A 24,409-nucleotide genomic window follows, 5' to 3' on the forward strand; every position below is an offset into this window, starting at 1 on the left:
ATTTCTGCCTCTTTGCATTGAAGTAATCCAAGTCTAGTTGATTTTGTGTTTATCGTTTTCTTTCCTTTTTAAAAAAGTTTTACCACATGTATTTGCATACCCAAACACTGTGTTTAGTTTGCTTTTCTTTTATAAAAATAGTTTGTAACTATGTTTCACTCATCTTCATTGCTGTATAATTCTGTGTTAATCTGCCTTAACTCATGGGCATTTAAGCTGTTTACAGGTTTTTCTTTTTTGGTTATTAAGAACTGTGCTCTGTGAACATACCTTGTTTCTGGCTCCTGGTGCACATAGTGCTAGAGTTTCTCTAGGGTAAATACTTAATGTAGCTGTAGTACTTAGGGTAGAATGTTTTAGGTAGCCAGCATAGAATGGATTGAAATACTAGAAACGCGTTGAATGGAAAGCACTGGGATTGTGTATTACATTTAAATGGAAGATTCATAGCCATAGTAATTGGTTCATAGTTGTTGAACATTTGCATAAGAATCAGATCCTTCTTAATAAATAATTAATCTCTTCGTTTCAAATCACATTTTAAAATGTCTTGCACTATTTGCTGTTTCCTTTTTCAAAGCAAAAATGGTAAGTTAGTAGGAAAAAACCTTGATTGTGTGTAAAATAAATCACTCTGTTCCCCTCCTACACCCTACTGTTAATCTCTGGCAAGTTAATTAAAAAGTCTTTTGTGCCTTAGTATACTCACGTAAAAGAAAGCTGCCGCTTATCATACCAGTTTTGCACAGACTTTAGTTAAGGAAGCACATATCAAGTGGCAGAGCCTTTAAGGGAAGCAATTAGGACCAAGATGGTTTTTTGTGGAATTACAGTGAATGTGTCTTTTGGAACATTTTTGGAGAAAAAAGTGTGGATATTCTAGAAAACGTCAACCACACATTAAGTATTTTTTATTTTCTTAGCCTCAGTTAGGAATGCCCTCAAGGTGAGTTTCTATTTTGTTCATCATGCTAACAGCAATGCAGTGACAAATTAGGTAGCAATATTTCCTTAATTTTCTAAAGATAAGAGGTTGTGTGTAGTACGAGTTTATGTTTAGCTTTGAAAAACCTGTTTTTATTGGAAAGTGTGACAGAGATGGTTTCATTTTTTGTAGTATATGTAGCTTTCAGACAGATAATCAGGATGTTTTGTTAGGGCTGTACTACCCTGCTTTAAGAAATTCACTTTTCTATTTAATTATAAGGGTAATGCATTTTGTTTTTCAAACCTTCAAAAGTAATAGGAAGTTACAAAGAAGAGTCATTCATAACAGAGATAACCATTGTTACCATTTTTGGCAAGTGTACTCCTGGTCTTTCTGTGTGTATTCTGCATATCCTAAACAATTAAAAGTTGAATTCTAACCAATATTAGGTATAGATAGATAGCTGCTGTCTAGTGGACTCGACTCATGGTGACCTTATGTACAACAGAACTAGAGGCTGCCCAGCCCTGCACCATCCTCATGACTGTCTCCATCATTGTGGCTGTTGTGCCAATCCGTCTCACCTAGGGTCTCCCTTGCCTTCACTGGCCGTCTGCTTTACCAAACTATGATGTCCTCCTTTAGTGATTGATCCTTCCTGATGACATGTCCAAAGCAAGCAAGTTGGACAGTGTTCTGTTGTGATCCATAAGGTTTTCATTGATTAATTTTTGGAAGTAGATCATCAAGCCTTTCTTTCTAGTCTTAGTCTGGAAGCTCCACTGAAACCTATCCACCATGGGTGACCCTGCTGGTATTTGAATACCAGTCGCATAGCTTCCAGCATCACAGCAGCACGAAAGCTACCACAGTACAACAAACTGACAGACGGGTGGTGGTAAGATGGTATAGTAGTCATCTAACTGGTATCTCTGCTTCAACTTTTGCTCCTCTGCAGTCTACTCTAGCTGCTCCTGTGGAGCATAGTCATTTAAATGTGTAAATTAGATTATCTTACTGCCATGCTCAAAAGTCTCAATGCACAAAATAAAATTCAAACTTTGTACTATGGCTTATGATACCCTAGCCAGCAAATGTCCAATGGGAGCCACATAGTAGTTTAAAGTTTTCTGATGGCCACATTACTGAAAAGAGAAACAGGTGAAGCATATTTTATTTAACCTAAAATATTATCATTTCAGCAAGTAATCAATATAAGAAATTATTAATGGGATATTTCACTTTCCTTTTTTCATACTATCTTCACAATCCGGTGTGTATTTTTCACTTCCAGAAAATCAAACCAAACCCGTTGCCGTGGAGTCGATTACGACTTTTCACTTACAGTATATCTCAGTTCAGACTAATCATATCTCTAGCGCTCAAAAGCCAAAAGTGACTAGTGGCAACTGTATTGGACAGTACGGCCCTAGATTGTCTAGCCTTGCCTGCTTCATAGACCTGTCTTCTACCACTCTTCCCCCTGACTTATTCACCTCTAGCCACACTGGCTTTTTGTGGTTCTTGAGCATGCCAAGAACCCTTAAAATTGCTGTTCATTCTGTCTAGAACACTCTGGTCAAATTTCTGCTCCAAAGTCACCCCCTCAGAGATACCTTTGCTAAGCACCTTTGCTGACCAAGCTTGATCCTGCTTTATTTCTTCATAGAACCTACCATTATCTGAAATTATTTTTTCTTTGTTTATTATTCTCTCTCTCCTCTGTTGGAATATAAAATCCTTGAGATCAGGGATTTCCTCATGTTTACAACTACATTCCCATGTATTAAGAACATGATTTTTAAAGGGTATTAGTATTTCATCTTATGGAAGCACTGTAATTTAACTAGTCACCTATTGTGTGTAACTTGTGCTGTTTTATCCTTTTTTCTGTTATAGTGCGGTGAAGATCATCGTAAGAGCTAAATCTTTGGATTTCTCATTATTTCTTTAGGATTTGCTAGTCTTAGTTGTAGAATTTTTGAGTCAAAATGTGTGAACTTTTTAAAGTCTTCGCATAAATATTGCCTGTTGATCCTTCTTAAAAAGTTTGACCAACATTATAGGATAAAATTTGACAAAAAATATCAGAGAATATACATTTCCTCCTTGTCTTTACCAATATTGGGTATTATACTTCCTTCCTGCCGTCCATCTATTTCATAGGATTTATTAAACATTTTTTAAATTACCTATGATGATGAATAAAGATATGGATATTGGATATCTTCTAGTTTTTCTTTTGCCCATTTTGGAGAGTGTTTTATATTTGTGATACTCCTTTTATATATTTAGGATAGTAACACATGCTGCAAATATTTTTCCTGGCTCTTCATTTGCTTACAGTGTTTTTTAGTATGAATTTTTACCTTTTAAAAAATGTAGGTTAATACATCCTTCCCATGGCTTGAGTTGGAATCCACTCAATGGCAACTAACAATAACAACATGACTTCTACTTTGCTTTTTTAAGGGATTCTCTTGTGCAGATAAGTTTTCTTCTGGCTCTTTTATGGTTTCATTTTTCACATCTGTCTCTTTCTGTTTATCTGGAATTTATTTTGATGTATGATGTGAAGTGAAATAATTTCACTTATTATTCCTAGTTAACCACTTATTTTAATGCCATTAGAAAATTATTCATCTTTTTTTTATTGCCTTGAAATAAAGATACTGCTTTATAAAAAAGCAGTCGCTGTCGAGTCAGCTTTGACCTGTGGTGGCCCCATGTGTGTTAGAGTGGAACTGTGCTCCATAGGGTTTTCAGTGGCTGTGACCTTTCGGAAGTAGTACACCAGACCTTTCTTCCAAGGTGCTTCTGGGTGAATTCGAACCACCAACCATTGGGTTAGTAGCCAAGGGCTTAACAATTTGTGCCACCCAGGGACTCCTACATCATACGTACTTTGTTCTTTTAGCTTTTATCCAATACCAGTGATTTGGCACCATTACAACCAACTCCATGGCAACTAACAACAACACAGTTTTATTAACTGGGCATGATAATATATTTTAATTTTTGTTACTGTTAAGTCACCTTTCCTCTTCTTTCCCCCCAAAATTGTTAGTGGCTACTTTGGTAGTCTAAAGTTTTTTAGTTGATTGGTTTGGGATTTCAAGGCAATTTTTGGTTTTGAAACTTTAAACTATTAAAAAAATTAAATGTTTTATTTTTACACTTTCTTGTTTTATGTTGTATAATGAAAAAAATCTAATGCCATTAATTTTTTCCTCTGAACAGTTTTAGGTGTATCCCTTAAATTTTGACATGTAAGATTTTTATTTTACAAAAACCTGCAGCTGCAGTTTTCATTCTTCCAACAAGTATTTGAGCACCTGTTTCATGCCAGACATTGTGCTAAGTGCTGAAGAGACAACTATGAAGAAGACAAGTTCTTTGCCTTCATAGAGTTTATAGTCTTATTTTGGGATAGGCAGGGAATTAGCAAACCAGTAAATACTTTTCAGATTTTGACAAGTGCTAGAAAGGAAGGAAATATGGTGTGCTGTAGAGATTGGCAGCTGCTAACTAAAAGGTCACAGTTTGAATCCACCAGCCAGCCACTGCTTGGAAACTCTATGGGGCAGTTCTGCTCTGTCCTATAGGGCCCCTATGAGTTGGAATTGACTCAGACAGCAACGGGTTTGGTTTTTTTAAAAAAAGAGTTTGGAGAGCCCTGGTGGTGCAGTGGTTAAGAACTTGACTGCGTACCAAAAGGTCAGCAGTTCCAGTCTATCAGCCACTCCTTGGAAGCCCTGTGGGGCAGCTCTGCTCTGACTTATAGGGTCGCTAGGAATCGACTAGGCGGCTAGGGGTTGGGTGTGTATAGAGATTGGAGAGAGCTAGTTGGGTATTCTGAGAATGTCTCTCTAAGGTTGTAACATTTATGCTTAGTGGCGGTGCCAAGTTGTGATGGGGGGAGTTTCTTTAGCTTCAGCAATGTGTCAGAACATTTTTTTTTTTTTTTTGACAAACTGAGTTTTTAAAAAATTCTGTAGAAGGTGCCTTGCAAACAGTTTTGAGCCTCTTGCCCCATGTTTCAACCAGACTGCTGCACCAAAGCTTGCCCTGTATGGAAAATTTGGAACTGTGATTCTGAGGACCAGGTCAAGAAGGAGCTAGGGGAAGTTGCCAAGTGAAGGGAACTGCTAGCACAGAAGGGATATAAAATTACTTGGCTTAATTCAGGATTGCACAGGAGGTCAGAATGACTGGAGTTTACTGAGTGAGGAGACTGTCAGAAGCTTTATTTCAGGACTTAACTTGGGAGACACTTGTAATTTGCAGGAACCCTGGTGGCACAGTGGTTAAGAGTTCGCCTGCTAACCAAAAGGTCAGCAATTCAGATCTACCAGTCACTCTTTGGAAACCATATGGGGCAGTTCTACTCTGTCCTATGTGACCTCTGTGAATCGATGGTAACAGGTATAATTTCCAAGTAAGTGGTAAGGCTGCTTCCTTCCACCCCCATCCAATTTAGATTCTGTGATCTAAGTCGGTCTCTCACAGATAGATTATCTTTCCCCTTTTTCTTTTCCTTAATTATTTCTACTGTATTTTCAATTTTTCCTACTCAAGCCCTTTGCGTATGCAATTCTTTTGCTTAATTGTTTTTTCCTTAAGGAATCCTTCCTTGTGGCCTTCAAGTAGGGACGGCTCTCCTGTTGACTTTAAGTGCTCTTTTCATATCGGGGCATTTTTTTTGGTAACACTTCTAACAACTGCAATTCATTAAGTGTGTGTGGTTTGTTTTAGTGTCTGTTTCTTCCTCTAGAGCTGCAGTTTCCAATATGGTAGCCACCAGCCACTATGACTATTTACATTCAAATTAATTAAAATTAAAATTGAGTTCTTCAGTCTTATTAGCCACATTTCAGGTGCTCAGTAGCCACATGTGGCTAGTGACTATTGTGTTGGACAATAGAAATATAGTCTTCTGCAGTAATGGAGATTTATTTAAATTTATTTGAATAGTCACATGGCTAATGGCTATCATATTTTATTTCAATTTAAATAGCCACACCTGGCTGGTGAAATGTGGCAAGTCTGAATTGAGATATGCTGCAAGTATAAAATGTGAACTGGATTTCTAGTACCAAAATGAATGAACATATTTTAATTTTTAAAATATTGGTTACATATTGAAGCAATGATATTTTAGTAATACTGTGTATTGTGTTAATTACAATTAATTTCACTTGCTTATTTTAACATTTTAACATGGCTACTAGAAAATTTAAAATTACATGTGGCTTCCATTATATTTCTGTTGGACAGTGCTGGTCTGACTGTAGATTGTAAGTTTCTGCAGTGGTAGGGACCACGTTTGTTTTGTTTACCATTGACTGTATCCACAGCAGCTTGTAGTACCTGGCACATAGTAGGTGTTAAAAAGTTTTGTTGGATGTGTTAACTAATTCTGTTAACTTTGAATGTTATTGTATAATCATATAATCATCAGATAATGTTACTTGTTCAATTTTTGCTTTTCAGAATTGTTTTTTTTTTAATATTGAGAAAAGAAGCATTTCTTTTGATAGCTGCATAAAAAATTATTAAATAATTAATTTGGATCCTTTTTCTTTTTTATTTTTTTGCTGGCTTAGACTGCTAAGGAGAGAAGGGGATCTTAAAGTCTACCAGTTGTGTTTCTGCCCAATTTTCTGTGTTTAGCAGTTTGTTTAATTAGATGATCTGTGGGTGTGTTGTTTGGCACATGAAAGTTTGTGACTATTAAATCTTAGTTGAGGACTATGAATGCTTTGTCCTTTACTCATACTTTGGTCTACATATGTAGGTAATCTTGATGATCCTTTTAGATTTACACAAAGCAATTTACTCTGTTTTATAGAAAGATACTTCTTTTATCATCTTGTTTTATTCTTTATTATCTGTATGTTTCCTTGATGTTTCATTTGTGTTCATTGTTTTTGGGGGAATGGGCCATTATCATCCCCACCCCTGCATATACACCTTGTATTTTTTTTCCCTTAATGAGTTAGAAGATGTATGTCAGGGGTAGCAAACACAAATATATACCTCACTTTGTAGGCAATATGTATTTATCAGGGAAATATTTTTCAAAATAATGTTTTTTCCCCCAGTAGACTGTGGTTTTCAGACTTTATTTTTACATCCTTAGTGATCCCATAAATGTTTTGCTTATGTGACGGTGGTCCTTTCATCAACTACTGCATAAACTACCTATGGTGCCCATGGAGAATGCCTTGGGATTCGTTTCTGTTGTGGGAGGAACAGCTTGAGCTATTCTCAGTCCTTTAAGATTCTAAGAAAATTTTCATCCTGCTCTGTACATATTCTACCAAAAGTTGTTCCTAATAGTCCAGATATTGATTATATAAGGTCTTTTTTTTAATCAGAAGTGACATGATACCAAGTTGTTCAGTAGTTTGTTCTCTTCTAAATCTTTTTTAGCTGATATGTTTGGAGAGAAAACCTTTGGGTTCCCACAAGGAACACACAGTACATCCTTTGAATACTTGATGTTCAAAAAGTGATTTTGACACATACAATCAGGAGTCTTAGAGCTTTTGCAGTCCTCTTGTTCCTGTGAAGCAATATTGTTTTCATATAATCTTGGTTACAAGTTTTATTGTTGTGGTACTGCCGTCCTTTTATTTGTTGTTTTCTGCTGCTGATGATTTAGAAATGGAATAAAACACCCTTAACTTTAACCTCTATGGCACATGAAAGAATATTTTTACCATCTCGCAGTTCTTTCAAGTAGGTCCTGGAGATCTCTGAACAATTTAGAATAGCTAGCTCCATATTCCTCTTTTATTTTCTCTTAGGTACGGATTGAGAGTGGACTGGTATTATATTAGTGCATATAATATGTGTCTGTTTCATACAGATAATTGACCTTGAAGTGAAAAATTGATGTCAGAGTAAAGATTTATTTGGTCTCCATAACTGTTGACCAATTTTTAGTTGCCAAATTTTAAGGTTAAAATGTTTACCATCTGTTTTTCTGTAACCCGGTAAAATTTCTAGCCATCTACAACATATTTTCCACACGTTTTATGCTCTACTTCAAAATATGTATTCTTTCTGCTGATTGCTCTGGTACCTCTTCTTGTTTCCAGTGTTTTTTTTTTGCAAGAGTGTCCTCACAGAGGAAAGGAAACCTGAACTTGACTCACAGTGCTGGGCATTCAAAGCAGTGAATCCTTGCAAAGGATCTTGGGACTAGACCTCTGTGAATTGGCTCTTTCAATTTGTCCACTTAAAGGGCATAATAGATTATGCAGCTGTTTGGGCTTCTGCAGGGTATTGCTCCATATTCATGTCAGGTTGCAATTATGTGAATTTTCAGTTTGTTACAGACTTCTCTTTGTATTCAAAACAAGTTTGTTGGCTTTGTGTTGTTCTAATATACGAATTTTCTTTGAGGAAAAATGGCTTCTAAGAATTTGAATTTTGAAAACCATAAATTTAAATAAAAAGCCTTTAATGTATATTTATTGAACAAATATTTTTAAAAGAATTCACTCTAATTTGCTTTATTTTTGAATTTTTAAAAAGGACTCAGTCAAAATTTTTTGGTAGAGATGAAAATTATACTTTACTAAACAAATTAAATACTATTGAATTGATCGGATAATGATTAGTATTTGAGTAATATTTGATGGGCCAACCCAATAAAAGGTAAATGGTTCTAATGAAAACATATAAACTTACATAGTAAAATATAGCAAACTTAGTAATGTATAGTGACTGCCTTTTTTTTTTTTTTAAGCAGAGTGCCTGGATAGTATCTCTGTAGACTCTTGTAGAAAAAATACCATTTAATGTATTTTAGGACTTTAAGAGGAATATACCGTTCAGCTGCACCTTAGGGTGCCCATGTCACCTTGAAGTAATGCTCAAGGAGGGTGCAAGATAGTTAACACCTTTTTTTTTTTTAATAAACAACAACAAAAACTTCAGCCTTTCTAAACTTTATACCTGAACATGTCATTGGAATAAGTTGCCTTTCCTTCTAGGTCTTCATTTACAGTGGATAAGCTTTAACCTTGACAAAACACTCACATGTCAGAATTTGAAAGATAGCTTAGAAATGACTCTTTTGCTTTCACTATCTTAGCGCAGTATATTTTGACTTAACGTTATGGTCTTACTCTCTTTAAGTCTTAGAGAAAAAACATTTTGTTCCTTTTTTCAGCAAAATTTTGCAGTAAATTTTCTGCTGCTGTTTTAAATTTTTCAGACAAAATATGAGCTCTGTTGAAAAAGGAATCTGTCTTTTTAAAGCCACCTTCATGGCTTTGTAAAAATATGAAATGATTTAGATTAAAAGAATTACATTTTAAACAATTGGTCACTGAACTGCAGATAAAGCTTCTTCTGTGAGACTGATTTGTGTTACTTATATATTTTTCACCTAGACAAAAGAATAAGCAAATTTTATATGATGGAAAAACTGAAACATTACTGACTGTTTCTTTAAGAAACCAGCTTATCCAGGGGGGTTTTAGTGTGTTTAACCTAACCTGCTACCAAGGAAAAGTTCTTTAAAATAATGGATATTAGCTGTATCCAATCACAATTATCTGTTTCACTAACAGGGAGGAGATTTTACTCTTTAGCCACTAGAATTGGAGAAGGTGGAGCTTGGTATTCAGGTTTGGTTGCCTTGGAAGTACAGCTTCAAGTGAAGTTAATCTGAGGTGAAGCAAACAGAAAATTGTGGAGGTTTTGTTGGTAGGATTTTTGTTCTAATCTTTTAATGATTCTTTATTTTACACTTTTCTCCTTTATGTTTCTGTGCTTGCTAGGTTTTGTCATTGTTTCTATTTTCTGATGCAAACTGAACAGTAAAATTAAGCAGGGAAGCAGAACAAAAGGGCTGTTTGGACAGGAAATAGGTGTTCAGAGAATCAAACTTGACTTTCTTCTATCATTATTTTCAGTTTAGAATTTGAGTGTCATTTAAAAAAATGGAATCAAAGTAATTTCCAGTAACAGGTTTTTATCCTGGACTGGATGTTTGAGCAGTCATTTGTCAGTTTTTATAAATGACATCTTGAGGTCTATCGGCTATGTCATTTTCCTTAAACTTAAGCTGTTATTAAGTAGACAAAAGAGATAAGGGTGCTAGGCTTAAATTTGCTCTTTTTAAGGAATTTAAATGCCACCTGTTTTTCTTTTTTGCTTCAGCCCCCTTTTAACTTCGGCATAATGCATTTTAAATTTAGTAATCTATTGACATTTTTAATATCCTCATGGTTTTAGCTTTGTTTTTAAAAAGTTCATTGATTCATTTCCTAGAGAACAAGGTAAAACTGCTTTCTCCTTCATTCATACTTTTCGTTCTGTCAGAGCTGGAGATAAGTAGTTAACAGCCTTTTGATACAGGAAATGAATGGATTTATATTTTTAAAAACTATAGGCAGGCTACCAAAACTTAGAAAAAAAGTATCTATGACTGTATTGACATTTCTTACTTAGGGAATAATTGTAGTGTGTCTCAGTACCAGAATTTTTCTTTACAGACTGTTTTCTTTATATTATTGCTCTTTGCTCTGATAGAGATTAAGGTAGAAAAGTTGTTCTACAACCTCTGCTACTTGTTCCAGAGCACGCAGAGGTTTTTAAATTACCGCTTTCCTACCCTATCTATTGCTTAAACAGTATTATAATAATAAAATCAAGAAAAATTACCAACAGATCCACAAAAAGATCATTGTGTAGTGGTCTCATTTTTCCCTTTTTCCGTCTATACTTTACCATATTTGTATTTTCCATAATTGTAAATAAGTGCAGTTATATATATATTTTTTTCACTTAGACGTATCAGTTGTTTTAATTTTGAGAGCTTTTAAGTTGATGGACCTCAATTTACCTTGTCTTTTGCCTCTTGTACATTTAGGTTGTTCCTGATTTTCACCATTTTAAAAGGTATTCCACTGAACAGACTTCTGTATGTAGCTTTAAAATATTTTCCTTTTTTTAAAGATTTATTTCTTTTGGAAAAATACCCTGGAGTGAGCTTTCTAGATCAAAGGGTATGAACACTTTAGTGGCCAAATTGCTTTTTAAAAGGTTAGGCCAATTTATATAGTCACCAGCAGAATGTGCTTCAGAATTTCTCTAATGGGTAGCTCCTTAAATTTTCTGTTAAAATGTGTCTGTGAAGTGCTCGGAAGTGTTGATTGGGTTGTATTTTAAACTCCATTTGCCAAGATGTAGATGGATCTAAATCCATATTCTGGACATTAAAATCAGCTAAAGGAAACTGAACATATTTTTTATATGTATTGTTATCAGTAAGTAGGGGGCTTAATATTTTATACTGGCTATAGGGTCGCTATGAGTCGGAATCGACTCCAAGGCACCGGGTTTTGGTTTTGGTGGTTGTTCAAGCCAGCTTTCCTTAGTATGTGCTTCTTCATGTCAGAAGAAATATTTTCTTCCAAGAAAATCTATCAGAAATGTCTTTAGAGATGGGGCTAGAGTAGTGCCAGTTAATGTTACTTTTACCTGTTTCTGAACAGATTTGAATAGGCTTTGTGGCTACGTGTGCATTTTGAATCTTGATTTTTTTTTTTAATATGATACAGAAATGGAGAATTAACATGTATCATTCTAGGTTTTAAAATGGTATGTCAGCACCTTTCCAGTATTTCATTGGTTTTCAGTTAAAGTAGGATAACACATAGATACACATAATGATTTTGGACATAGTTTGTTTCTGTTTGTCTTTAAGAGCATACTTTGTTTGGCAGTGGCTGCTGATTATGTATATACTCTTAATAGCTAGTCTGTTAAGTGGAACAGGCTGAAACAGTTTGGGTTTATAAACTAGTTGCCTAATGTTCCAGAATAGAGTAAAAAAAAAAAATTTTTTTTTAAAGCAAAATTTAAGACAGGAGTATTTAATTTGTTAATAGGAGGCAGATGATAAGCCATGAGTGTGTGTGATCTTGAATTAAATACCCTAGCTTATTTTATAATTTAAATAAAACTTATTTTCTGTAAAATTTTATTTCAATTTATTGATAGCTTAGTTATGGCTAACTTTTAGAACTAAAGTTCATATGTTGAGCATTGTGCTTGCTAAGGGAAATTTTTTTTTTTTACTATCTATTTTGTTTGTCATGGCTGAAGAGTTTGAGTTTTCCAGACACTTTGATTTTCTTAACGTTTGTAATAGAAGAGAAAACTTAAAATTGTCTATTACTGATTTACAGGTGTTTCATCACTTTTAATCAATGAAATCATTATTAGGAAATACATTATTGATGTATTCAAATTTGCTGTGTGTCAGAAATTTATATAGGTAATCGCTATTCATAGTATAACATGAATTTCATTTGCATATTTAAAACTTGTGTTGGTGCTTAAATATTTGTATCACAGACATTTCCCTTATTCTGAATTTGAGAACCGTATCTGATTTTCTTCTTAACAGAGTTTAATTTTATGGTAGGTAGAGGTGAAGATAATTGTAAATAGAACAATTTTAGTGAAGGTCATTTCAAGTTAGGCTGTACATTAAATTTTAATGGGCACCCACGGTAAAGATTAATCTACTGTTGCACTTTGGAGAACACTAGAACTTTGAGTTCTAGTATCAACTGTACTGGTCCCTGGTTGATAGAACTAGGATGTATCCTTTTAGTAGGTTGATTTCATAGGAAGGAAGGGTGAGAACCAGTTTTCTGAATATCTTGAATTGGTCTAAATGTCATAATATTGGGATAGCATATGAACAGTGATAGATAGATGTCTTTTATTCTCTTAGAATGGAGGGAAAAAAATGATCCATAGGGGATATTAAATATATTCAGAGTCTCTGTTGTTAATTGCTATTCAAGGGAAGTGCAGTGATTTTCTTTTTCTTGCATAAGGAATAACATAAGGAAAAATGTTAAAGGATAGTAAGCTGGTAAAAACTTGAGAGAACCTAGAACCAGTGGCTTAATATTACAAGGTCTCTTTGTTCTGTGTAATAGGGGAACTTAACAGTTTTGTAATGTTTTTCCTGTATGGCTTCTCTATAAAATTAGGCAAATGTTTTAGGAGGTAACTTTTTTGTTGTCCACTTAGGACAGGCTCATTCATTAACTGCTGGTATGCTTAAGAAACTGTTTGACTGAATTTGGTTTTCTGTGTTTGGATGATATTAGAAAAAATAAACCTGAAAGTTTTGTGGTTAGCAGTATTTTGGTAGAAGAGAAGAGATCCGTCTGTCTCTTTTTATACCTTTTTTTTTTTTTCTCCTTTCCCAGTATAATCACCCTGGGTACTTCTCTCTATTCCTACCCCTATGGATCTTTGTGTGCTTATTTGATCTCTCAGCAGCAGTTGACAGGCACTACTGACTACTTTTTCCTCCTTGAAACCCTTCCCATGAGTTTCATGATATTGCCTGGGCTCCTATTTGTGACCTCTGTGTCATTTGCAAATTTTTCCTCCTTCAGTCATTAAGTATTAGAGTTTCATAGGATTCTCATCTTTTCTCCTCCTCCCCACCCTTTTCCTTGAGTAATCTCCAGTCCCATATCTTCAGTTAACATCCTGTATATGTTAATGGTTCGCAGATCTGTATTTTGAGTTCAGATATTTTTCTTGCACTCCAGATCCATATTCTACCAGCTCACCAAATGTTTGTTCTGTACCTATATTAAACCCAACAAGGCTAACACTTAACTGATTGTTTTGTCCTCCCAACAGCATTCCTTGAAGCCCTTTTTTGTTTTTGTTCCAGTAAAGGATGGTACGACCATCAGAGCCAGAACTGGGATGTCGTTCTGATTCTTTCTTCTCTTTCACCCACAGTTAACCCCAAAGTACTATCAATTTTAAATCCGTAGTATCTCTGGAATCCATTATTGTATTTTGCTTCACACCTTGGCACAGGCCACTATAGTTTCTGAAACAGCCAGCTAACTGATCTTTGAGTTCCAGTTTTACCTCTCCATTCTAAACTGCAGTTATGTCTGTCTTTCTCTGCTTAAAATTCTTTATAGTGGTTCTTTGTTGCCCTTTGAACTTTAACTTAACTACCTAGGTTGAATAATAATACCAGCTAATTCCGTGCTAAACATACTCTCAAACCAAATGAGTTAGGTATTGTTAACCCTCATTTAGCAAGTGAGACAATTTAGAAAGGCTAACTAATTTGTCCAAGGTTGCCTTAGCTGATAAGTGGCTAGCACACTTTGAGCTGAGGCTTGCCAGACCAAAGTCCCTTCTCTTAACCACTGAGCCTTCCTAAGCTGGCCCCTGCTTACTTCATCCTTTCTCCCCCCACACTACTCCACTTCATAACCAACTGTTCGCAGTTCCTCCTTTTAGGGCATACGCAAAACTTGCTCCCTAAGTTTAAAACTGCTTTTAGGAAAACAAACATTTTCAAAAAGCAATTCTGGCAATTTTTTGAAACATTCCAAAAAAGACATGAGACACAGGAAAAATAAGGGTAGTTTTCCAATACATGTGGTTAGTTTTGAATTTTGAAGCTGTTGAATTCCTCACATTTAATAAAGGCTTGAGACCAAGCTGTGTAAGAGGAAGATTAGGCAAAGTGTGAAAGCACTTTATCTTAGCTATTTGAAATGTTAATGACCTCCATAAATAGCTGGACCTTGTGCTCTTTTTTCAGCCAGGTGTATAAAGCATCTATCTGTGAACACAGATCAAATAATCTACTGAGTAATCTACTGAGTAATTTATCAGTAGGGTAGATAGGCTACATATATTATTTTGCACCAAATATTATATAATAAAAAAAGTTAAATACTGAAGCCAACCTCAGTAAAAGGAAAATTGAGGTAAACTGAGAAATAGTTATTTTGGAATCATTTTAATTTCCTTTCTGTCTCCCCCTGCAAGCTTCCCCGCCAAACATGTTTTAAAGCCAGAGGCTCTCCATTGGACCAAAACAATAGCCCTTTTGTCTGTGACTATGGAAGCAACTTGATGGTAAAGAAAAAAGATAAAATGGATAAGCATTTGGAAATATAGGTAAAGGTTGCCAATATTTGTTTCTTGGAAAGGGTTGAATTACCTACAGCCAAGAGTTAAAGGTAATTGTAAGCTTATTAATATAATAAAATCTATGATTACCTATTATAAAAGCAGGAATGTTTTTCTTTTTACTAATCAAAGATTTCTCCCTTGAATAGTAACATCCCCATCTGTTGGATCTTTTGGTATTAAAGGTACTTAAAGGAGAGTAGAAGTGCCATTCTAGTCTCTAAAGTTTTAATTTGACATATTTTATTATCTAAAATTATCTTTTGTTTTTCTAAATAATAAAAATGGAAAATGACAGTTCATTCAGTAATTTGAAAATGTTTATTACTTAGCTTTAATAAATAGAATATGTACATAATTTTTCTGAAAATTTTAGATAATTGTTTAAAATACATAGTGTATCTCTTCTTTAAATGAATACCAAATCTCTGTAGCTGTAGAAATTTATAAAACATTTATTTTAGTTGGAAAAATTATCCTTGGCAGATTATTTTAAAATCAAAACCTACACTGAAAAGGTCTATTATTATCTAAAATAATTGCTTCAAGAAGCAAGTTCTTAATTTAGAATGTTTTCTATTGGATAAGTCTGTATTGTCTTAAGTGCCAAATGATGGCTTGTTATAAATGATCACTATAGAAGCTCAGTGGGGAGAAGGATCACTGTCAACTGGGATAATCAGGAAATAGAAAAAATGAAATCAGAAACATACCTTGAAAAGATTTCTTAGATATGTTAGAGACTGCCGAGGTAGCACTGAGCCATCTTTTAAAAAAAAAATTTGGATATAAAGCCGAAGTTTTATTCTAGTCAAGTACAAAAGGACAACTCTGAAATGGTAAAGTGGAGAGAGTAATAAAGAGAGGGATTCTAAATTCTCCCACCAGAGTTTTCCTGGTTCAGGGAGTGCCATATAATTTTCCACTTGTCCATTAATCCCCAGCCTCCTGGGGTTCTTGAGAGGTGAGGGAGAGGCCTGGAGGATACTCGGGATGAGGGAATGGTTTGACTGTGAGCAGTGATGAGCTGTTTGTTGAACATTTCTATGCAGAGAAGTAGTGAAAACAGTGTTAGGACAATTAATTTAGTAATTGTAACTCATCTGTTGAACCCTGGATCAGACACTTTATTTTTTTAAATCTTCACAACGATATCATGTGATGGATATTATTGTCTCCATTTCACAGATGAGAATAGTGAGGCATAGAGAGGTTAAGCAACTTGACAGAAATCAAACAACTGGTAAAGTGGTAGAGCCTAAATTCAAATTGAGAAGTCTGACACCAGAGTGTGAACTTTGCATGTAGGTTTGCTTAGAGAGGGAGAGAAATTCAAGGGAGGGAGACTGCCTGTTTTTGTTTACGAAGCTCTGTGATAATCTTGAGTAATTTTTCTAATGTTCCTGAACCCTGGTTTGTGATCTCAGGATCACTTTCAAGTGACTCCCTGGGAAAGGTAGGAAAGATTGACAGAGGAGTATAACAAGAATTATTTTTATTTCAGTGAACATCAAATGATAGAATTTGGTAGAATCCAAGGTCCCTGGTGATTTCATGAGAATTGGACCATGCTTCTCCACCTCCTTGCTTTTGCTGAGTTTACATGTTCTGGTTCTTTGATTTCCCGTGGACTCAGAATCAGAATTTCTTCTAGAAGTTTATCAGTTATTTGAGGTCTATCTTCACCTCCCATTATCTTCTTTTATAACAGTTCCTTGGAAGTGGATATGGTGTGGATAAAAATGGTGATGGATGGAACACCTATTATGTACCATGCTTTCTTTTTTTTTTTTTTGGCCATTTTAACCATTTTTAAGTGTATACTTCAGTGACATTAATTATATTCACAATGTTGTGCAACCACCCCCACTATCCATTTCAAATGGTTTTCATCTCCCTAGACAGAAAATCAGGAAAGGTTTGGTCAGGGTTGTATCCTTTCACCATACTTACTCAATCTGTATGCTGAGTAAATAACCCGAGAAGCTGGACTGTATGAAGAAGAACATGGCATCAGGATTAGAGGAAGACTCGTTAATAACCTACGATACACAGATGACACAACTTTGCTTGCTGGAAGTGAAGAGGGCTTGAAGCACTTACTGATAAAGATCAAAGACTACAGCCTTCAGTATGGATTACACCTCAACATAAAGAAAACAAAAATCCTCACAACTGGACCAATAAGCAACATCATGATAAACGGAGAAAAGATTGAAGTTGTAAAGGATTTCATTTTACTTGGATCCATAATCAGCACCCATGGAAGGAGCAGTTAAGAAATCAAAAGACGCATTGTATTGGGCAGATCTACTGCAAAAGACCTTTAAGGCGTTGAAAAGCAAAGATGTCACTTTGAGGACTAAGGTGCACCTGACCCAAGCCATGATATTTTTAATTGGCTCACATGCATGGGAAAGCTGGATAATGAATGAGGAAGACCAAAGAAGACTAGATGCCTTTGAATTATGGTGTTGGTGAAGAATATTAAATATACCATGGACTTCCAGGAGAATGAACAAATCTGTCTTGGAAGAATTACAGCCAGAGTGCTCCTTGGAAGCAAGGGTAGTGAGACTTTGTCTCACGTACTTTGGACATGTTATCAGGAGGGACCAGTCCCTGGAGATGGACATAAGTCAGAGGGTCATAGAAAAAGAGGAAGACTCTTGACAAGATGGATTGACACAGTGGCTGCAACACTGGGTTCAAGCATAACAACGATTTGGAGGATGGTGCAGGACTGGGCAGTGTTTTGTTCTGTTATATGTAGGCTTGCTGTGAGTCGGAACTGACTCAGTGGCACCTAACAACAACAACAGACAGAAGCTCAAAACCAGAAGAACCAGACCTGTTGCCGTTGAGTTGATTCCGACTCATAGCAACCCTATAGGACAGAGTAGAACTGCCCCATAGAATTTCCAAGGAGCTCCTGGTGGATTTGAACTGCTGACCTTTTGGTTAGCAAATGTAACTCTTAACCACTATGCCACCAGGGTTTCCGACAGAAGAACAGTACCCCTTAAATAATAACTCCCCTTTTCTCCTCCCTCCATCCCCTGGTAACCACTAATAAAAGTTTGTCTCTGTATTTACCTGTTCTAGAAATGTCATGTAAGTGTGACATTTGTTCTTTTGTGTCTAACTTAACATAATGTTTGTTCTTTTGTGTCTAGCTTAACATAATGTTTTCAGAGTTCATCTATGTTTAGCATGTTACCAGAACTAAATTTCTGTTTATGGCAGAATATTCCGTTGTATGTATATACCACATTTTGCTGATGGACTTTGGTTGTTTCCAACTTTTGGCTGCTACAAATAATGCTGCAGTGAACATTGGTGTACAGGTATCTGTTTGAATCCCTGCTTTCAAGTCTTTTGGGTCTGTACCTAAGAGTGGAATTGCTGGGTCATATGGTAATTTTATGTTTAACATTTTGAGGAACCAGAAAACTTTTCCGCAGAGGCTGCACCATTTTTTACAATCCCACTAGCAGTGGGTAAGGGTTCTCGTTTTTCTACATCCTTGCCAACATTTGCTATTTTCTGCTTTTCTGATATTAGCCACTCTGCTGCTGTCGATTTTCAACTCATGGAAACCCCACGTGACAGAATAGAACTGCCCCATAGGGTTTCCTAGACTGTAATCTTTATGGAGGCAGATTGCCAGGTCTTTCTCCCATGCAGCCACCAACCTTTTGGTTAACAGCAGAATGCTTAACCATTGTACCACCAGGGCTCCTTCAGCCATCTTAACCCATAACCAATTGCTATTGAGTTGATTCCAACTCATAGCGATCCTATAGGACAGAGTAGAACTGCCCCTATAGAGTTTCCAAGGAGTGGCTGGTGGATTCAAACAGGCAGCCTTTTGGTTAGCAGCTAATCTCTTAACCACTGCGCTACCAGTGCTATCGTGGGTGTGAAATGGTATCTCATTGTGGTTTTGATTTGCATTTCTCTAATGACTAATGGTATTGAGCATCTTTTCAAAATGTGCTTATTGGCCATTTGTATGTTTTCGTTGGAGAAATGTCTATTCAGGTCTTTTGCCGTTGTAAAATTTGAGTTGTTTTTTTGTTTTTGAGTTATATTTCTTTATGTATTTCAGATATGAAACCTTTGTTAGATACATGGTTACAATATATTTTCTCCCATTTTGTAGGTTGTCTCTTCGTTTTGCTGATAAAAGTCCTTTGATACTTTGATGAAGTTTTTAATTCTGATGAAGTCCAGTTTATCTACTTTGTCTTTTGTTGCTTGTGCTTTTGGTATCATATCTAAGAATCCATTGTCGAAAACTAGGTTTTGAAGCTTTATCTGTTTTCTTCTAAAAGTTTTATGGTCTTAATTCTTATACATGTTTTCTTCTTTACATATATTATTTCAAACCTCCCAACAGCCCCATGAGCTTGGTGGTGTTATCCACAACCACAGATAGTCACAAATTTCTAGGTGCTATGCCTAGGCAAGGAGCATGTGATATTTTGAGGGAGACATGTGTAGAGAATTTAAATGTTAGGTAATACAAGGAAGAAAAAGACCAGGTTTTAATAGTAGAGAGAGAGTAAAAGAAGACTTTATTGAGAAAGAAGTGGTGGTACTAAGACTTAGATGAATAAAAGTTAACCAGAATGAGTCAAAGGGGTGAGATAGGGTAGGCCTTGCAGTTTGAGAAAAAAGCATGTTCTTGGAGGTGTAAGAGCTTGGAAGTTTAGAGCTTCAAGGCCCATGAGGAAGAGTGGCAAGAAAATGTGGCTGGGTAGGCAGGCAGAGTAGATCCTGTTTTCTTAGTAATGAAGAACTCTTAGATTGTTGATCTGGACAGTGGTCCGATCATGTTATTTGCTTCGAGTATCACTTTGGCAGTGGTGTGGTGGCTTGGGGTTCAAGGTTGCACAGCTAGTGGAAAATAGACCTGAAATTTGAAACTAGACTTTGACTTTTTATATTACAGCACTCTGCTTCTCTCTTTACGTCTTGACCATTTTAAGATACCCACAGCGTTCAAGTCCAATGATCAGGAATATAGTCAGAGGAAGTGAGTTCAGCACATACAGTGACTGGAAATCAGTTCAGAGACAAGAGTTTAACAGGGAGATTTATGAGATATACCTGATAACTGAGGCATAACTGGCTAAGAAGTGGGAGGGGTGGGGGCCTAAACCAGCCATAGTGGCATAAAATGGTCAGGTGAGAAATATTAAGGAAGGACCTGATTACTAATTCGCGTTTGAGGAACAAGTCAGAAATGACTAAAGTGTTAAGTCATGTTGACATAGAATGATAGTTCTCTTGAAAAAAAATGACTAACTCACATAAAGCTGTTTTCTGGAACGAGTTACTGAACCATGTTGAATTTTGAGGTCTAAGATTTTCTTGTTAAATCATTGAGGATTTTTGCTTTACTAGCTTGCAGATCTGGCTCTATTAGACTTTGAAGTTATAGAGATAAATAAGACATGCTTTCCCAGCACCTGAGGACCAGGTCAGTGTCATCTTACATCATCAGGCCTCAAAATACTGCAGCCTGAACCTGGTTAAGAACTTTGAGGTCAGTTAATCCCCATCATGCCTCCTTGGTTCCATACCAGATGCAGTTTACTCCTCCCTCTTTTGCTCTAGAGCTCTTTTCTGTAGTAAACAAGATACTTAACCCTTCTCAGAATATTTCTTTTGTCTCATGCCCTAATTGAAGCTTTGCTCTTCCCAAAGGACAATACTCTACCTGTGGTCCTCTCAAGCGGCAGCTCCTCATTCTTCCACACTCCACGCTAAGGAGTTAAAAAGAAAAGTGAGGTCTGAGCCCTGATGGCATAGTGGTTAAGAGCTCGGCTGCTCACCAAAAGGTCGGCAGTTCAAATCCACCAGTCTCACCTTGGAAACCCTGTGGGACAGTTCTTCTCTGTCCTGTAGGGTCACTATGAGTCAGAATTGACTCAACAGCAATGGGTTTGGTTTGATTTGTTGTTTTCAGGGATTCCAGGCAAAAAACCCCTGTAATCTTTCTATAAAGGCTACCTTTCCTGTTCATTCCTGTAGGGTCACTATGAGTTGAAATCAACTCAATGGCAGCGGGTTTGGTTTTTTTTTTTTGGTTTCTGTTCATTATCTCATTAGCTTCTCTCTACCATTCTCCCACATTCATTGAGGGTTTTGGCACCTGGCTTATGCTTCCCTTTTCATTCAGCCATCCAGGTGACTTTTCACTTCCACAAGTGCGAGGATTTTGTTTGGCTTTGTTTACCTCTTACTTCCTCAGAGCCTAGAACAGTGGCTAGCACATAGAAGTGCATAATTAATATTTGTTGAATTAATGAATTCAAGCTTCAAAGTAAATTAATTTTTTTCAACTCTCATGACCTCTGTCTCCACAGAGCTTTAGCAACTGACCAACCTTAGACTTTTTATCATTGCTTGAAACGTTTCCACTTAAGAAATTTTAAAAACTTTTTTTTCTGAGTATAGAATTATAATGTGTTGATTATTGAAAATTTAGAAAATAGATGGAGGAAAAAAAAAATCTAGCCACCTAGAGATAAAAAGTGTTTTGCCTATATATCTTTCTAGCCTTTTTCCTATATACATGGGTACATGTTTTCAGTTTTTGACTGGAGGACCAGAGTATACATACTGTTTTTAGAACCAAGGTTATGTGTATGTGTGCATGTTTAACTTTAGGGTATATTGTAAAATCTTTCCATGTAATTAAATATTTTGTATTCACTCAGAACATTTGAATGTCTTGCTGTGTGCCAGGTACTGTACCAGTCGTTGAAGATATAATAGTAAAAGAAACAGCCCTTGCCCTAAAGATGCTTACATAAGTCTAGTAAGTGACCACATCATTGTCACTGGCTACATAGTATTCTGTTTTATGAAGTACCATAGTTTACTTAACCAACCCTCTATTATTTTTGCTTTGGGGCTTATTTTTTTATTGATAAACAGTGCTGCCATGATTATGGCCTTAGGATAAATTCCTAAAAGTGGTATTATTGGACCAAAGGCTATATGCATTTTCAACCTTTACATGTTGTCTTAGAGAAAAGTTGTACTACACTGTAGTCTCCAGAAAGGTATACAAAGGCTAGTTTCTCTGCACCCACACCAGTGTTGTTGTTGTTGTTTGTTGCCGTTGAGTCAGCTCCAACTCATGGTGATCCTATGTATAACAAGGAAACGTTGCCCAGACCTGCACCATCTTCATGATCATTGATACGTTTGAGTCCACTGTTGGCTACTGCGTCAGTCCATCTCATTGAAGTTTTCCCTCATTTTCACTGACCCACTACTTTACCAGTCATAGTAAATTAAGAAGAAATTGAAATTGTCAATGATTTCATTCTACTTGGATCAATAATCCACATCCATGGAAGCAGCAGTCAAGACATCAAATGATGTATTGCATCGGGCAAATCTGCAAAAGACTTTAAAGTTTTAAAAAGGTGTCACTTTGATGACTAAGGTGCACCCGACCCAAGCCATGGTCTTTTTAGTCACCTCATGCATGTTAAAGCTGGACAGTGAAAAAGGAAGACAGAAGAATTGGTGCATTTGAATTTGTACTGTTGATGAAGAATATTGAATACACCAGGAGTGCCAAAAGAATAAACAAGTCTGCCTTAGAAGAAATACAACCAGAATACAACCGTAGAAGCAAGGTTGTTGAGACTTGGCTTCCTTACTGTGGACACATCAGGAAAGACCAATCACTAGAAAAGGACATCATCATCCACACCAATAAGTACTATTGATTTTTAATAATTTCCAATTTGGTAGATGAAATTTTTTTCTTTATTGAAGTATGTTTTACATACTCTAAAATTCACCCATTTTAAATGTTCGATTTAATGATTTTAGTAAATTTATAGAGTTGTAGTTATCACAATCCAGTTTTAGAACATTTCTATCACTCAAAGAAGATCCCTTGTGCTCATTTGTAATCATTTCCCATTCCCATGCCCAGTCTTGAGTAATCAGTAATCAGCTCTCTGTCTCTATAGATTTGCTTTTTCTGGATATTTCATATAAATTGATTTATAAAATATGTGGTCTTTTGTGTTTGGCTTCTTTCACCTACCATAGTGTTTTTGAAGTTCATCCGTGTTGTAGCATCTATCAGCGGTTTGGTTCTTCGTTCTTGAATAGTAGTAGTCCATTCTGTAGATAATACCACATTTTGTTTATCCAGTTATCAGTTGATGGACATTTGTATTGTTTCTACCTTTTGGCTGTTATGAATGATGCTGCTATATGCACATTTGTGTATGTCTTTGTATGGCATATGTTTTCATTTCTCTTGGATAGATACCTTAAGAGTGGAATTACTGGGGCAAAAGACAGCTGCATATTTAACTTTCTAAGACATGGCCAGACTGTTTTCCTTTACATTCCCACCAGCAGTACATGAGAGTTCTGGTTGCTCTTCATCCTCACCAAAGACTGGTATGGTCAGTCTGTGGATGTGAGGTGGTATCTCATTCTGGGGCTAATTTGCATTTCCTGTTTATATCCTACTTCCTGGCTGTAATCTCCTGTCATTCTAATTCTCACTGTTTCCCACCACACTAAGTCTTAAGCTTTGTCAGGATTTCCAGCCTCAGTACCACTGGTTTACTCCTTTTCTGTAGCTCCGGTTTTCCTTTTCAGTCACTTTCCCCCCAATATTCTTAATTCCCAGTCTTGGGCCAGTTCTACCATCTGTATCCTCTCCTTCTAAACCTAAGGTGCTTAATGCTACCAAAGAAAACCACACAATTTTACGTTTTGACCCCACTATGAGTTTTTCTGTAACTTTTTATTTAATTTCAAGCCTTTATAGAAAAGTTGCTTGAGTAGCACAAGGAGCTCTCATATACCCTTTCCTTAGATTTCCCAATTGTTAAATTTTGTCTCATTTGTTTTTTGTTTTGTCGTATATATATTCTCTCTCTCACGTATACTGTAGTTTTACGCAAATAACATGTACCTCTACGTTTGTTTGCCAGCTGCACCCTCTCCTGCGAGGTATTTTCATAGGCGCCCTTATGCCAATTTTTTTTATATGTTGCTGAATATATATGTATGTGTATATACATACATGACTCATTTGAGGATAAACTAGTGACTGTTTTACTCCTAAACACTTCAGTGTGTATTTCCTTGTAACAAGAATATTCTCTTAAATAATGAGAGTAAGTTATCAAAATCAGGAAGTTTATGCAGCACTACTGTTTGATCCATTATCCATATTTGGTTTTGTCAGTTGTCCCAATAATGTCCTTTATAATAGCTTTTCTTTTTTTTTTTTTTATCTTTTTTAAACAGCTTACAACTTCAGCTTAGACTTGGCAGTCCTTTTGGTCATAGCCCTCACCCTTTCCTCTTACTGTCTATTTCAAGCCCTCTGTGTTCTTCAAGACTGACTTCACACTTGTCTCTTACTTTGTAGAAATCATTGATATTATCATGTGAATGTCAACTTCCTGCCACCTC

At 36.0% G+C, this 24,409-nt stretch overlaps 1 protein-coding gene across 17 annotated transcripts in view; it reads left to right on the top strand.

Annotated features, from left to right (window-relative positions):
* ZFAND6 (zinc finger AN1-type containing 6) overlaps nucleotides 1-24,409 on the top strand; it is a 76,572-nt gene that overhangs the window by 1,717 nt on the left and 50,446 nt on the right. For 8 of the 17 annotated variants that reach the window (XM_023741677.1, XM_023741672.1, XM_023741679.1 and 5 more), the window contains exon 1: nucleotides 4,602-14,982. The exons of 6 other annotated variants lie outside the window; for them this stretch is intronic. The gene's annotated coding sequence lies outside the window, so the exon portion shown is untranslated. Of the gene's footprint in view, nucleotides 1-4,601; nucleotides 14,983-24,409 lie in introns of those variants that run through there. 3 more of the 17 variants (XM_023741684.1, XM_023741686.1, XM_023741675.1) reach the window with 2 other exon arrangements.

This window comes from Trichechus manatus, unplaced genomic scaffold (assembly GCF_000243295.1).
Source record: "Trichechus manatus latirostris isolate Lorelei unplaced genomic scaffold, TriManLat1.0 scaffold00186, whole genome shotgun sequence".
NCBI classification, from domain to species: domain Eukaryota; kingdom Metazoa; phylum Chordata; class Mammalia; order Sirenia; family Trichechidae; genus Trichechus; species Trichechus manatus.